The following is a 14,465-nucleotide window of genomic DNA, read 5'->3' as shown; positions in this document are numbered from 1 at the left end:
AGAGGAACTGAGCCAGCTCCAGGAAACAACACATGATGGAGATATGCAAAGTTGCCCTATGTCATTGTGTTACTGGGTTGTCCTTAGCAGCTTAAGCTCATTATTTCCCATTTAATTGTGTTCCAGTGCTTAAAGTATAATAGGAAATCAGCTCCCTGGTACGCCTTCAGAGATGTGAGTCCTCACCCTCCCAGGTAGGGCATGCCAACGTGGTATTACATTTATTTATGGCAGGATGGAGACGTGTCTCTCTCTCCTCCATCTGCATGTTTCACAAGGGGCATAGTGCCTTCCTCTCACCTCCTCACCATGACCAGGAGCCCCCAGCACTCGCTGGGCTGTTTGCTCAAAGCATCACCTCTGGGACAGGTTTAATTAACAGCGAGCGTCTTCAGAAAGCTTGGAGGATATATTATCTCACATCCTGATGGGGGAAGACTTTGGTTTAGACTTCTGTGAGGTGCAAAATCTGCCCCTATTTGTCCGGATTTGAGCATCGTTGCATCGGGGGCTGAGGCAGGAGGGAGGCAGCAGGGAGCAAAGGGTGGGCAGGATGGCATCAGGTTGGGAAACCCAGTGACGGCCTGGCGGGCCGCCTGCTCTCAGCCCGTCTCTCACAGTTGGGAGTGATTAACGAGATGAAGTTCTCCTCCTTCCCCCGCTGCGTCCTGCTGGGCTGTCCGGGTTGGCGGAGACTGTGGTTTGGGTTTCTCGTGTTCCCTCGGCTGAAATGCAGCCCTGGTGACGAAGAGGGAGGCTCTCAATAGATTACTTGTTTTCAGCAGTGTCTGTACCTCCACAGCTCCTCTGATGCCTTGTGGGCTCCCAGTCCAGTTTCGCTGCCTTCAGCACCCTGCAGAGCTTCAGGAAACAGACCGAAGATAGGAAGGACGCTCCAGATCTCTGGAATGCTGCAGGCTGTTTTTCTCTTTGAAGCTGGTTTCTTTTTCCAGCCCTTTCTAGTTTGCTTTTGGTCAGTGTGACAGGATTTTCTCTGATCCTTTCCTTAGACCAAGAGGGAAGCAGGACATGTCATCCCTTCTCCTCCTCAAAAATGCAGACTTCTAACCAAGCTCTTGCTTGAAAATGACATAAGAAATAGTCATTTTGGCTGGACTTCACCTTGCCCATTCTCTGCCAGTGGACTATGGTGAAAATATGAGAAGAATTTAAGGCTGCAGTGAAAATCTCCCAGCTACTCTCCCAATATCTAATGATTTGTATAGGGATGTCCCATACCACTTTATTTATTTATTTATTTATTTTTACATTTAATACCCTGCAACGGATTCTTCTTCCCTGAATTTCTCCCATTGCATTTTGGACACACGTAAAGCACTGCCAGCATCTGGATTTAGGAAGCTTCACATCTTAACTGCATGCTTGAACCTGTCACAAGGCAGTTTCAAAGGACAGTCCCTCATTCTTGTACTATTATTCCTAGTTGCCCTTCCCCAAACCCCTCCTGATTATATAGATATTTTCATCTGTTTTCCAGGTTGAAGAATCCTCGCTAGTGAAAAGACCACTATTTTAGGCAAAAGTTGAATGCTCAAAAGTGGAACTTAAGGTTGTCTGTACAATGTGAACCCAGCACTGTGAGGGACAAGCTCTCTTGATTAAGATGTAGGAATCCTGCCCTGGACACTCAAATTCTGCCATAGGCTTCCTTAGTGATGCTGGGCAAGTCAGCCCAAACTCTACCAAGAAAGCCACAAATTCTTGCTTTCAGTGAACGTGGCTTGAGATGCTGAGGTCTAACCCACCCTGGTGCTGAGCAGTCAACAGCACCTGGGCTTTTCTGGAAGATAACGTGGAATTTAATCAGAGCTAGCTCTCCTCCTGTTTCTTAGAATTGACAAGTGGCTTCAAAACACGTTGGGGGGCAAACAGATGGAGCACACCATGGAGCACAAACTACACCTCCTAAGGAGATCTGGATAAGAATAAATAGTGGTAATATTAGCAGTGATGTAGACAAGCACTTTGTTTTCCTACCATGGGATGCTATGTGTACAATGAATAACATAGAGTATTAAATCTGCTGTGAGAAAGTGGTTGACAGCATCCTTTTAAGCTAATTGAAGTAATTCTGGGTAGCTTTTTCTTGCTTGAAATTAGTCAGGGTAATTTTATAGATATTTAGGTCACTCTTAGTGCACATACTGTATTTAGCAATGCAGGCTTTCTGACTAATGTGGCTGTCTTTGTCTGCATTCACGAATATCTACCAATTTTTCTTTGTAGATAAATTTATCCCTGAACGAAAGATGAAAGATGAAATCTTGAAGATTGCTGCTGGTTGTTTTGTCAATGAATATACACCCTCCTTTGAGCTTGAGGAAGGAAAGGATGGCCTATATTTTTAAGGGTGATCATAAATAGTTTTACACAAATGTAAAGGTTTTGTTTTCTTTTTTGTTGTTATTGTTCACCATGCTCTATTAGTTCAGCATTAATGGGAATTAAATGTCCTACTTATCTGGAGTAGGTGCCCATGCTAATATTAGTGCAGTTGGCTGTATTTGATATTTCTGAGCACGAGGTCCTGCGCAGGTAAGAGCACCTTGGGGTGATTCTCTCCTTGTTGAGAAGTCCAGAGTTCCGTGTCAAAGTGGCCTTCCATTCAGGCACCACAGTATTTCACGTGACTTTGCCTTCTCATTTAAGTGGCAGTGTGAGCCCTGGGAAAATGAAAGGCCATAAAAGAGGACAGGCTTTTCGGCAGGCTCATGACACTTGGCTTTACATCAAAGTTTTGGGGAGAAGTGGAAAGAATGACTCAGTGTGTGGGGGAGGTTGCAGCAAAGAGGGAAAGCAAACAGGCCCTTACGTGATATGAAAAAAGGCACTACCTATGCCTGAGAAATTCCTGACTAGTACAGAAAAGGGGGCAGGGGAAAAAAGAGACATCAAAATTTGGTCATCTGAAGGCCTATCTGGTTCAGTACACTCAGAGTCAAGGAGGGGATGACTTGATAAATGGTGGAAGAAAGACGACCACTGCAGACTGAGCCATTCCCTTTTGCACAGGTCAGCAGGTTAGAGCTCCTGGGTCAGGGAGGACAGCTGGAACATCGCATTTCATCGTCCTCCAGCAATTTGGAAGTCCCCCACATTTATCAATAGGAAGCTATAGATTATTTTGTCCTGCTTGAAATTCAAGATGTCGAGTTCCAGCAGGCTGCAGCACATTTTTTGTAAAAATAGTGCTTGTTTGTACCTGTTTGCTCACGGCTGCACCTTTGGCATCTTTGGTTTAAATTAAACCAGCATCTCCCCACCTTGTCATGGGCTTGCACCTTGGATGGATGGATAGTGGTGACAACTCTTGATGTTCAACAAGCCGTAGTCATTTGTTGTAACACTATTAGGTGCCCATAAGCTTGTTTTTGTTTTGGTAGAGTATGTAGAATCTTTGTACTTACTGCTTCTTTTTTGTCATTATGGTCCCAGAACTGCGTAAATATCCATGTGTTTTCCCCTTCGGTATGAGGTGACACAGGTTCACAGGTAAAGATCCATGGAAGCTCTGGTAGTGGGCCTGCTGTGTTGTTCCAGATCTATGTTCTCAGTTATATTGAAGTAAAAATATCAATTCCATAATATGCAGTTTTGTGACAACTGGTTTCAATAACAGCATGAGGCAGCTTTGGTCCATGGGTGCATCTGTTTAAAAAAAAAACAGAAGCAAGGGCAGTAGCAACTTGTTCATGACTTACCATGAAACTTTTCCCCTTGGAAAACCTGATTTTTCAGTTGAAAAAGTAAAACCTGAATATTTCATTTAAAAAACCCTAAGCTTTGGAAATATCACTGAAAATTGTCCCTTTGTGGGCCTTCTGCACCATTCAACTGCAAGAGCTCATGCTAGTTCTGATGCCATCCCAGGTTCTCCCCTCGGGGTGCACAATGAGTTCCTGTGGCCAGGATACATCAGGGTATCTTTTGTCTAGCTGAGAACCTTTACATGAGAAGTGAAACACTTTTTCCAGGAAATGAGGGAAAAAAAAAAAAAAAAAAAAAAAAGTTTGTAATTTCTTTTGTCTGGTTTTATTATCCGTATTAGTGCAGAAACTCAAAGTACCAGTTGTGGACCCGGCTTGAGCTAAGTGCTGTGTATAGGATGGAAAGACAGTCCCTGTCCCAAATTGCTTACAATTGATGGGCAAGACAAGAGACACTAAAATGGTTTCCAGGAAGGTTCCTGACCGCTACCACTGCTAATGGAGCTAACACCTTTGTTGGTGGATGTCACCGGCTCTTTTATCCAATTTATAGGGCTGTTACGGCCGGGAAAACACAAAGATCGTCACAGTTCCTTATATTTATGACTAAGAGCAACCTCTCTCTTCTGCTGTCAGATTGCTCCCCTGGGTTGAAATCCTCTCGAGTTGTAATCACTATATCGTTTTGTCACCAAGGCAACCACAGCAGTCACTCTGGGAATCCGAGCACACATAGCTCTGGCTCTGCCTTTTGGCATTGAAACGTTTCCTAAAACTGCCTTCTGTCTACTTCCACGCTATACCAGGGTCCCACATGTTTCAGAGGGCCCGTTTGTTTTTTTTTTTTCCAGGGATAAGCCTTTGGAGAATACAATTTTCCTTTCTGCACCCAGATGGGAAGTCTCTAAATTATATGAGAATGATTTAACTCTGTCCTGGCCTGCCGAAATCCTCTGAGGTTTAATTACTCAGTGACACAAAAACTGCCCGAGCGTGCCAGAACCAGTGGCCAATCTTCCTCCAGATCTTGCTTTTGACATTAATCATTTCCAGCTGTTTCAAAGAAAGATGTAAGAAACGCTACACTTGATAAATTATGCAATTTTCCCACAGGGGAAGTTTCATCCTAATGGGCTGTTGGTAGCTTGTTTGTGCTCTGCAGTACGAGAATTGATATCCTTTTCAGACCAATCTAACATAGCTGAAGATGCTCCATTAGCCAGATAAATGCCAATTTCTTTCCATCTCTTTTTTCTTTTCTTTTTTTTTTTCTTTTTTCTTTTTTTTTTTCAATCTTGCTAACCCCTGAGCTTGCGTAATATCTCTTGGTGATGAGTTCCACAGCTTAATTAGGCATTGTAATAACACATTTCAAATTGATGAGGTGTTCTATTTGCCTTTTTACTGAGTTGGGTGGTTTTTTTTCCTCCCTTTTTCTAGATATGATGAAAACAGGGAAGGAAGGGATTCCCAGCCTGCCCTCCCAGAGACGTCCAGCAATTTATGCACTTCTTTCATGTCACCTCTCCTCCCAGCCAGCTGTGAATCTCCTAAGGCAGGAGGAAGCCTCCATCTATTTTCTGATCCAAAACCCTTTCAAAACACGGGCAGAAAAAAGCCACCTTTCTCATTAGGGATGTGAAGTCTGGGAAGAGCCAGAGGAAATATCGGAAGAGCGCTCCAGCAGAAGGGCTGGTGGCTCCAGGGGGAGTCCTGCAGGAGCAGCGCGGCTTCACGGTGGCACATTGGGTCCGACAGCATTCTTCGCGAGGAAGATGAAGGCTTTCCTTTCAGCATTTCCATCGGGAAGAAGGAGGAGCGAGGGGGAAGCTGCATTCAGACTTTGTCATCCCATTTTGTTTTGACTTCTGTGCTAAACCGAGTCAAAACAGGTTGAAGCAAGACACGGTGAAGTAAAAATAACTATTTTTTTAAATAATCCCAATATACCGAAATTAAAAAAAAATAATAAAATAAAAAATATCAGAGAGAGATTTCACACTTGCAGCTTGGAATTCATAGTCTTTGAAAGAAATTTTAATATTTTTTTTGAGGAACAAAAATCTGTCTTGCCCAGGAAGTCCAAACTAAAGCCTCCAAATGTCCCTATTGGGAGATAGGATGAATTATATTGTGGTTGAGAAAACTTGTTGGGGCTCAGGGAATGTGGATTTATTTCCTGGCATGGTTACAAATCCCCTCTGTAGCTCTGAATGAGACATTTGGAAATAAATCTTACCAAGGATTTAAACATTACAGTCCTGAGCACTTCATTACCCCTTTTTGAGGTGTTTAGTGCCTGGAATGGGACCAAAGTCCCCAAAGACTTGGGAACGGAGGCAGGGGAAAATGTCCATATGGGAACGGCAGATTTGGAGCATGCCAGATTTTCTCATTCAATATTTTTCATCTGTTCTAAGCTGGCAACACTTTCCTGAAAAATGAACGTGCTCCCAGTCCCCCTGCAACTCACAGGGCAGGGCAAAATGCTAAGAAATACATCATTAATACATCATTTCTTCATGCTCAGAGATTTGAGATTCTGGGAGAGGGTTTTTTCTTGTATTTTCTTCTTTTGTATTTTTTTTTTTTTTTTGTCTTCCCTGCGGTCCTCATGGGGCTTACAACATAGGAAATCCTGGGATCCCCTTGCTTTAGATTATCAGTGTTCTTAGTTTCGGGGAGACTTTCTTGACTTCCTTTCATGATGCCTCAGAAAATTACAAACTCTTCTTTGCTCTACAACAGCAAGATATTCCCTGCACTATTTTCTTACTGGTACGGGTCCCACCTTTCCCCAGACAGTTTGCAGACCTGATTCCCAAGGGGAGGTGATGCTTAGTTACAGCATGGCATGCACGAGATCACTCCCACAGCTCACCCCGCAGAAATAGTAGATGGGGCTCTAAATACCAACATAATTTTTAATGTTGATTTTTCTTTTTTTCCCCACTGAAAAATATTCTTGGGCAGAAAGATGACCTGCAGTGTCAGGTAGCAGAGGACAACCTGTGGCATGCCTGGCTCCTTTGTGCTCTACGTGGAGGGATGCCCCGGCATCGCACATGGGAGAGCATCTTGGTCCTGCTCCCATCTGCAACCCAACGTGTGATGGGGTCTGTGGGGAAGAAGATCTTGGTCTGGGGACGTGCGACCTGACTTTGCAGTCAAGGCAGGACCTCGGGCAGCTGTTTCTCCTGAAAACTGTAATGTGAACCAGAGGGACAGGTCCACTCTCTGCCATGCCTCAGGCCAAGCAATGCATCTTGCTAGCAGCCGAGAGCCGCTGGGGGCTGTCCCTCCTGCTGAAGGGTCATTTAATCCAAAACTTGCTGCTCCGTCAGGGCCTCGAGCCACTGATCCCCTGGGCATGGTGAGACCCATCTGTTTACCGAGCTCTGCACGTCCAGGGCATGACAAGGATCTTGGCCGGGCCGGGCTGAGGAGGCTGTTTTGAATCTCGCCTCTTTCTTGTGGGATTGCGTCGGGGGAGAAGTGAATGCAGAGACAGGGCTTTGATGCTGCCACTTGCTGGCAGCGCGCTGCAAATGTGGACGGGTGGTTCCCGCGCCGCGAATGTGCTGAGGGCATGGGCAGTGGGCACAGCGACACTAAAATAAATTACATGTTTCTCAGGAATGGGGTGGGGACATCAACAAAACCTTGGCCTTATGCAATTGCCGCCAGCATTACAACAGATTTAAAGCAGCTGCTGCTGGCTTTCCCTCTTTGCTTTCATAAAGGGGCTGTTTGTCTGCTTGCTGGATCCTGGTGGACACGGCGGTGGGGGGAGGGAAAAGGGGAACGTGTGGGGGTAGCACGGGGATGGCTGGGTGAGGGGATTGTGCCCAAATCTGCCATCTTTGGCTGAAAACTTCTGGACAGCTTGAGGGTTGGCCAAATTTAAAGGGAGAGAAGTCCTCTTGTGGTGCCAGGCAAGGAGCAGGAGCTTAGGAGGTCCATGGGGGGCCATAAAGAGGGAGAGGCAGGGCTGAGCCCAAAGGATGTTCCTGGAAACACCGCCTGGAGGAGGGCAAGATGTTGCCATCAAGGCCAGAAAAGAGGCAGTTCCTATCCTCTGAGGCACAGGAGGAGACAGGGGGCTAACCTCTGACTTTGAATATCTTTGAAGGTCTTTGATTTCCTCCTCAGACAGAAAGGGGAGGCTGAGTTTTGAGGTTGCAAGTAGCAAAAGTGGTAAGATCTGGACACAGTCTGAGTGTGGGGTTGGGAGGAGAGGATCGGGTCTAGGATGATGTTGGGGTGATGGGCACAGGACGCAGAGAGGTGCCTGACCCTAATGAGCTTGGGTTTGGCCGTGCTGGAGACTGAGCAGCTCAACAAGCAGTGAGGCAGAGGATGGGACGGTGTGGGACCTGCTTGTGGCAAGGAGGGAGGATGTGGCTCACTTGTATTTGATGCTGAGAGGAGCCAGAGACAGGACCAGAGAAGGCAGGAAAATAAAAGAGGGGGAGCAGGTGACATGGGGGCATCTATAACTGAGCACTCAAGTCCCTTATTTTCCCACCAAACAGGAAAATTCCCCAATTTCAGATGCAGCAAGGCTCTAGATTCACTGCTTTGAGCAGCCTGCTTGAAACTCTCTGTGGGACAAGAGGAACCCCCATGCACTAACCACAGGCAGTACCTAAACTGAGAGCACCTGCCTGTGGGTATGGCTCTGCCTTTGTGTCCTGAAGGGAAGCCCGGGATGCACTTTCCATCTCACCTCAGAGACACACAGCACTGTAGCAACACCCTGGGTTGTGACTGTAAACCTTTAAAACGAAAAGGAATGGATAACCTCCTATTCGGGCCCTTCTCCAGCCCAAATCTACTTGCCTTCAGCCACGTATTGTTGCCTTTATTCAGCCCTAGTATTCACCAGCCTCTTTCTATTCAAATAATACTAAAGCATGCTCGCATGAGGGTGAGCATGTCTTACTTAGCATATAACTGGTGTTTCAGCAAAACCCCAGGAGCAATCAAATCATCACTCAAATAGAAGCACTCCAGCCAGATAGCCACAAAGAAGTCTTCTCCATCATTCCAGGAAACCATCCCTCAGCTGTCTCCAGCAATCCTATTGTGAATAGATGTCTTTTGCCACTTTCCCAGAACATCCACAAATGCAGGGGGTTCAGATCCAGGGAGGACAGCACAGGAAAACCAAGATTTAGTGTCTCAGTGGAGGCAAAGAAGTTGCCCTGCCAGCAGTTTCTCTCTCCAGCTGAGGTGGAATGAGCTCCAGCCCCACCAACAAGGCAGAGAAAATGTAGTCCTGAGTTCCTTCTGGCCTTGAGCAGCCTTTAAACATAAAATTGGTGCAGTTTAAGTGCTGCTTGGCTTGACAAAGAGGCTCAGAGTACTGTCCATGATGAGATTTGGAGGCAGAGTGTCAAACACTGCAAAGGGCTTTGAATATTTATTTTCTTCTCATCTCAAACCCAGCTCTCCCACTGTGGTGGGTAAGGGGCTTAGCACAGAGCAATTGCAGCAGAGAACACCTCCCAGCACATCAGCTCCGCGTTTCCAGAGGCTGGGTTTTATCTTCAGGTCTTCTTTGGGACTCTTTGGGCTGGTAGCCACATGTGTAAGGTCTCCCAGTTTTGCACATTGCTCTAAGCCACCAGCTCGTTATGGAGCTGCATGTTTCCAGCCTCACCACATCGTTGCATGAACAGAGGAGCAAACACCTGCACTGCCATCATTTCATTTCACTCTTCAGGCTTCTCTGCTGGGAAGGTCGAAAGGAGGAAATGTTTGCTCTGTACACTGGGTTTCTTACCTGCCTGGTATTTGTTTCTGGCTTTTCCCTGTTAGAAAAGCTTTGTGCAGGGAGCTTGTGCCTGCCGAGTGCTGAATCCTCCCCCACCCAGCTGAGCCCCCCTTCCTCCCCACAATCCAGTGACCTTTCCTTTAGGAGCTGCAGGAAACAAGCCCAGGAGGATACTGCTCGCCCTCACCACGGTCCTCCCGAACCCACAAGGCACCCTCTCCCCGGGTCAGGATGTTAAACCAGGCGGGGATTCCTCCGCAGAGCTCAGTGGAGATGTCCCCTCCATCTCTTCTCCTCCCTGCTGCCTGGTGCGGACGTGTTCAGCAGACTCCCCACCAAACACCCTCTGGGATTTGCAGTGATAGCTGTGCCAGAAAACACGAACCTTCTCCTGGATCTACCTCCTCCCAGGGAGAATCTTTCTTGTCTGTTCCTCCCCATCAGCAAGACGTCCTGGCAGGGTGCCCCATCTCCTCAACCTGCCCTGTAGCTTTCTTTCTTTCTTTCTTTCTTTGGTCAGGGTGAACAACTAGGAAAATTAAGATAATAAAAATACCCTTGAAGACTTAAACCCCAAGACCTCGCTTTTGGCTCAGGATGTCTCTGGGCTGCTGTTTTCTCTTTTGTTCTCCTCTGGTTTTGTATCGTGCACCTTCCCCTCTGCTTTTTGTTAGCATTAGAAACAGAAGCAGGGATATTTCTAGCCACGCTCTGGCTTTGATGTGAACGGAAAGTTTTCTTGTCCCTAAGGTGAAAGGAGAGCTATGTTAGCAAAAAAAAAAAAAAGCTTCCTTCTGCTAAAGGAGACCTCTGAATAAATGAAGATTTAGCTGAAACAAAGATTTATAAACACTCAGAATAGAAATTGATTCTTTTTATGGCAGTTTCATTCTTGCTTTAGTTCTACTTTCACAGATGTCCTAATTGTAAGACGCTATAGCAAAACTGAAGACTGAGGAGCCCTGCATTTTGTGTACTTCACGTCAACACCAGCAAGAGCAGCAATGGCAACAAAACTTAGAAAATCACATAAAAAATTAAACTATGTTATACACATCCAAATTCTGGCATGCTGGTCAACTCGAGGGTAGTAGGGAATACTCCGGCAGCCAACTGCTTCTTCGGCAAAGCAAGGGTACAAGAGCTCTTCATGTGACTTTGTCTTAGGCCATTGTTTTGTTCTCTGTTAATTTAGCATCTCTTTCCTTCATGTTCGCAAAAGCCAGGGTTGAGGGATGCTGCAACAGCAGGCTCTGGACTGCTTTAATGTGAGCCAGAGAGGGGCTGAGCTGGCTGAAGGGTTGTGCAAGAGGCGAGGCAGCTCTACACACTTCACCTGAGCTTTAAAGGGCTCAGAAAAAGAAAGAAAAAATCAAACAGGAGCCTGCAGTGCTTTTTCCCTTATGATAATATTGTGAGAGTTTTAAGGAGTTCAAACATAAATGAAGAATAGGGCTTTCCACATATTACCCGCAGTAATTCAGTACATATATACATGCAATATATAAATATATATAAAAAGAGATGGACTTACATATAAATAGATGGACATATATATAAAAGAGATGGACTAAGAATGCCCAGACACTGTTTACTCATAGCAGCCATTATTTGAAAAAAGTGCCTACATATAAAAAGATTTTTACTTTAAATGTTCCCAGGGCCTTTGAAGCTAATTTGTTTGCTGGCTTGATCAAATATTCCTGGAACAGAAATAAACCCTCCTTTTTAACATCCAAGGTCTTACCTTGTTTACTCATAACACGCCTACTTGAGTGCTGAACACTGAGCATGAATCAGTTCCATTTTTCCCAGCACAGTGTTTGTATTTCTTTTGGATATATCATTTTCCAAATCGGAGTGTGAAAAATAAATCAGTGGAAGATATTTGCCGTGGGCATATACTGCAGGTCTGCAACACACTGGGAGTGAGCAGCCAGAAGGCCAGGGCTCCAGCTGGTAGCACTGGTCCATAGGAGATGTTCAGCAAGGTGCCTCCATCAGAGCAGGGCCACCACGGGGCCACACCGCTCTCTTGTCTCCAGCGGCTTGCAACCAACTTCTTTACCCATAAAGAATGGGTAAAAAAAGATATTTGTATTTAATAATGCATAATGGAGTTTCCCCCATTAAGCTGCTGAATTGCTGCTGGAGTTCTGGTAGTCTTTTTATGATTTATGGCAAAAAAAAAATCCCTTCCCAGATGTGCTTTCTCAACTCCCCAATGAGGATGGTTCTTCTGACCACCTGACGGATGGCTCTGGGACTGCCTGTAAAGCTTCTTACACCCATGGCACTGTAGGTCCTTGTGCAGGATGGTGTTTGTATGGACATAGGTGCAGAGAGCCAAAGGTGACCCTAACAGAGCTCAGAGGTGAAAGGTGCAGTGATATCCCCGGGGGGAGCAGATCAGCAGATCACCTTCTGCAGGTCCATGGAGCACCTTACGTGTCTTGTGGGGGAAATCGAGGTCAAGAGAGAAAGGATGTGCAGAGAGATCAATGGCCAGGAGGGCTGAGGACAACAGGGGGACTTTAAATGAGATTGAAAGCCAAAATAAGTTAGCAATTGTATTGAGAATGGGAAAAAAAAAAAAAAAAAAAAAAAAAAAAAAAGTGTTAATAATAATGAAGGCAGAAAAGTTCCATAAATATTTCTGCTCTGTACTTGGGAATAGCCAGATAATGTAATCACAGCCGAGATGGTGAAATGCTTTCCATTCCAACAGTAACCCCCTAAGGGGGGCTTGGGCAGCCGCTATTAATCCTCGGCACGGCTGCATCTAGATAACTGCACCCAAGAGTTTTAAAAGGGCCGCCCGAGGAGGTCTCTGGAACATTAATGATGTGTTTTTTCAGTTGTTTTGGGTGGTTCTGAAAGATGAGAGTCCGGCTAATGTTGTAACTATGTTTTTCAAAAGGTAAATGGGATATCCTAGGAAAGAGTAAGTCTGTTAGCCTGGCATCGGTCCCAGGCAAAATAATACAGAATCTCACACAGGACGCAATAAATTAAAGGAGGATAATTAATAGAGGAAGGAAATTAAAGGAGGGTAGCAAAACTAAGGCCAAGTAGTAATGCCGTCAAGTGAATTTCGTGTCCTTTTTAAAAAGTAAGATTGCTGATTTTTTAAAGAACTGTAACAGTGTTGATCTTACAGGTTTTGTCAACATTTTTCAGAAAATGGTGTTTCAAATTACTCCTGTTTTTAATTTGAATAAGAGTTAGAATGCTGTGCAAAGTGTGCAGAAGTTGTTAAATGGTTTGCAAACCAGCTAATTAATAGGATTCAGAGGGTAATTATAAATGCAGTAATAAATACAGTTGCTGTGTTTCCACTGGGGTTGGGCAGAAAACATTTCCATGCTATTTAACATTTGGATTAACGACCTGAAGAAAACATACATTCACCACCGATAAAACCTTTCAGATGACCCAAAGAGCAAGGAAGTCATAAATGACAAAGGAAGGAATTCTGCAATAGAGAAAAATTATTGCTTCTTTTATTGCCACACAGTGAGGATGCATTTGAAGGGGCCAAGTGTGCAGGCAGACAGCAGCGACCCATGGGCATGGGCTGGCCCCATGGAGAGGGGCACTGGGAAGGACTTTGGGAACAGGGGGAGGCGGTGGGAAACGTGTGAACCCAGGCTCCCACTGCCTTTTGGTGACCACAGGGCTGATGTGACCATGGGGGTGAGGGAAATGGAAAGTAGGAAATGGAAGACTGTGCTGAAAGCAGCACGGGAGGATGGTGGGCAGTATGGGGAGCCTAAATACTAAATACTGAAAAGCACTGACGGCCGGAGAGGGCTGGGGGAGTCAGGGGCTGTCACAAACTCAAGGCTTGCGTGGCAGACAGAGACTGCAGGATTTCATCTACGAGTGAACACACATGGCAGTTTTATGCTTTTGGCACCTGAAGCAGTCAGCAAATAGGGGCCACTAAGTGGACTCTCCTGTGCACTCTGCATTCTCTGCTGATTGCAGAGCCTGAGCGACCTAGACGAGGTATCCCCATCATTCTCAAATTTAGGAAACGGGAACACCCCCTTTGCCCCGAGATGCATGTTAAGATGCAATTCCTTCCTAACCTCTGAGTGCCCCATGGGGTAGCCAAGGGAGACCTGACAGCATCAGTCTCCAGGGTACAAACAACCAACCATTGCAAAATGCTGTGGCTGGAGGGCAGGCAGACAGACCAGAAGCCAGGGACATGCAGTAGGCTGCTGAGTCCTGGGTGGAAGATGGCAATTCAGATCATTTGACCAGCTCCTGCTGGACATGGATTTTTTTTTCATTGATGCCAAGGAGATGCTGACCATCAGGAGCCTGCAGACCTGGCATCTTCAGCTGCTCCAGCTGAGGGGCTCCACAGCAAGGGCCAGCAAAAGGGAGGACTTGTAAAACCCTTTTCATCAGGGCTCTGGTCACTGCTGCCAAGGCTGCACAAGCTTTCCTGAAGTTTGCTGTTTTTCTTTGGAGAGGTAATGGATGAATGAGGGAAGTGTGTTTTCTCTCGCCTGGGCTCTCCCTGACCTGAGCTTGCATCACAGCACTTCTGCTGTGAAATTCATCTGATTCCACGAACTTCTAAAACTGATGAAATGCTGCCCAGGCCCTCTGGGAGTTGACCATTACACATCAATTTTCAACAACAAAAAAAAAAAAAATTGGCATCTTTTTTTTTTTTTTTTTTTTTTTTTAGATGTGGCTATGATGTGGTTCCTAAATGTACCCCTTTGATATCTGATAATCTGTCTGCTTCCCTCCTTGCTCTGGGCCTCCTGTCCACTCTGCTTGTGCCCAAACACCACCTCTCCTCAGAAGTCCAGACGGCTTCTTGCCTTTCCAACTCTCCCCACCTTTCCCTAGAGGCCAGCCCCACCAAAGGTAAGTTCTCCCAACCCTTTTTATTTTATTTTATTTTATTTTATTTTATTTTATTTTATTTTATT

Source organism: Oxyura jamaicensis, chromosome 4, assembly GCF_011077185.1.
Source record: "Oxyura jamaicensis isolate SHBP4307 breed ruddy duck chromosome 4, BPBGC_Ojam_1.0, whole genome shotgun sequence".
Lineage (NCBI taxonomy): Eukaryota > Metazoa > Chordata > Aves > Anseriformes > Anatidae > Oxyura > Oxyura jamaicensis.
Note: the sequence above shows the minus strand (reverse complement) of the source record.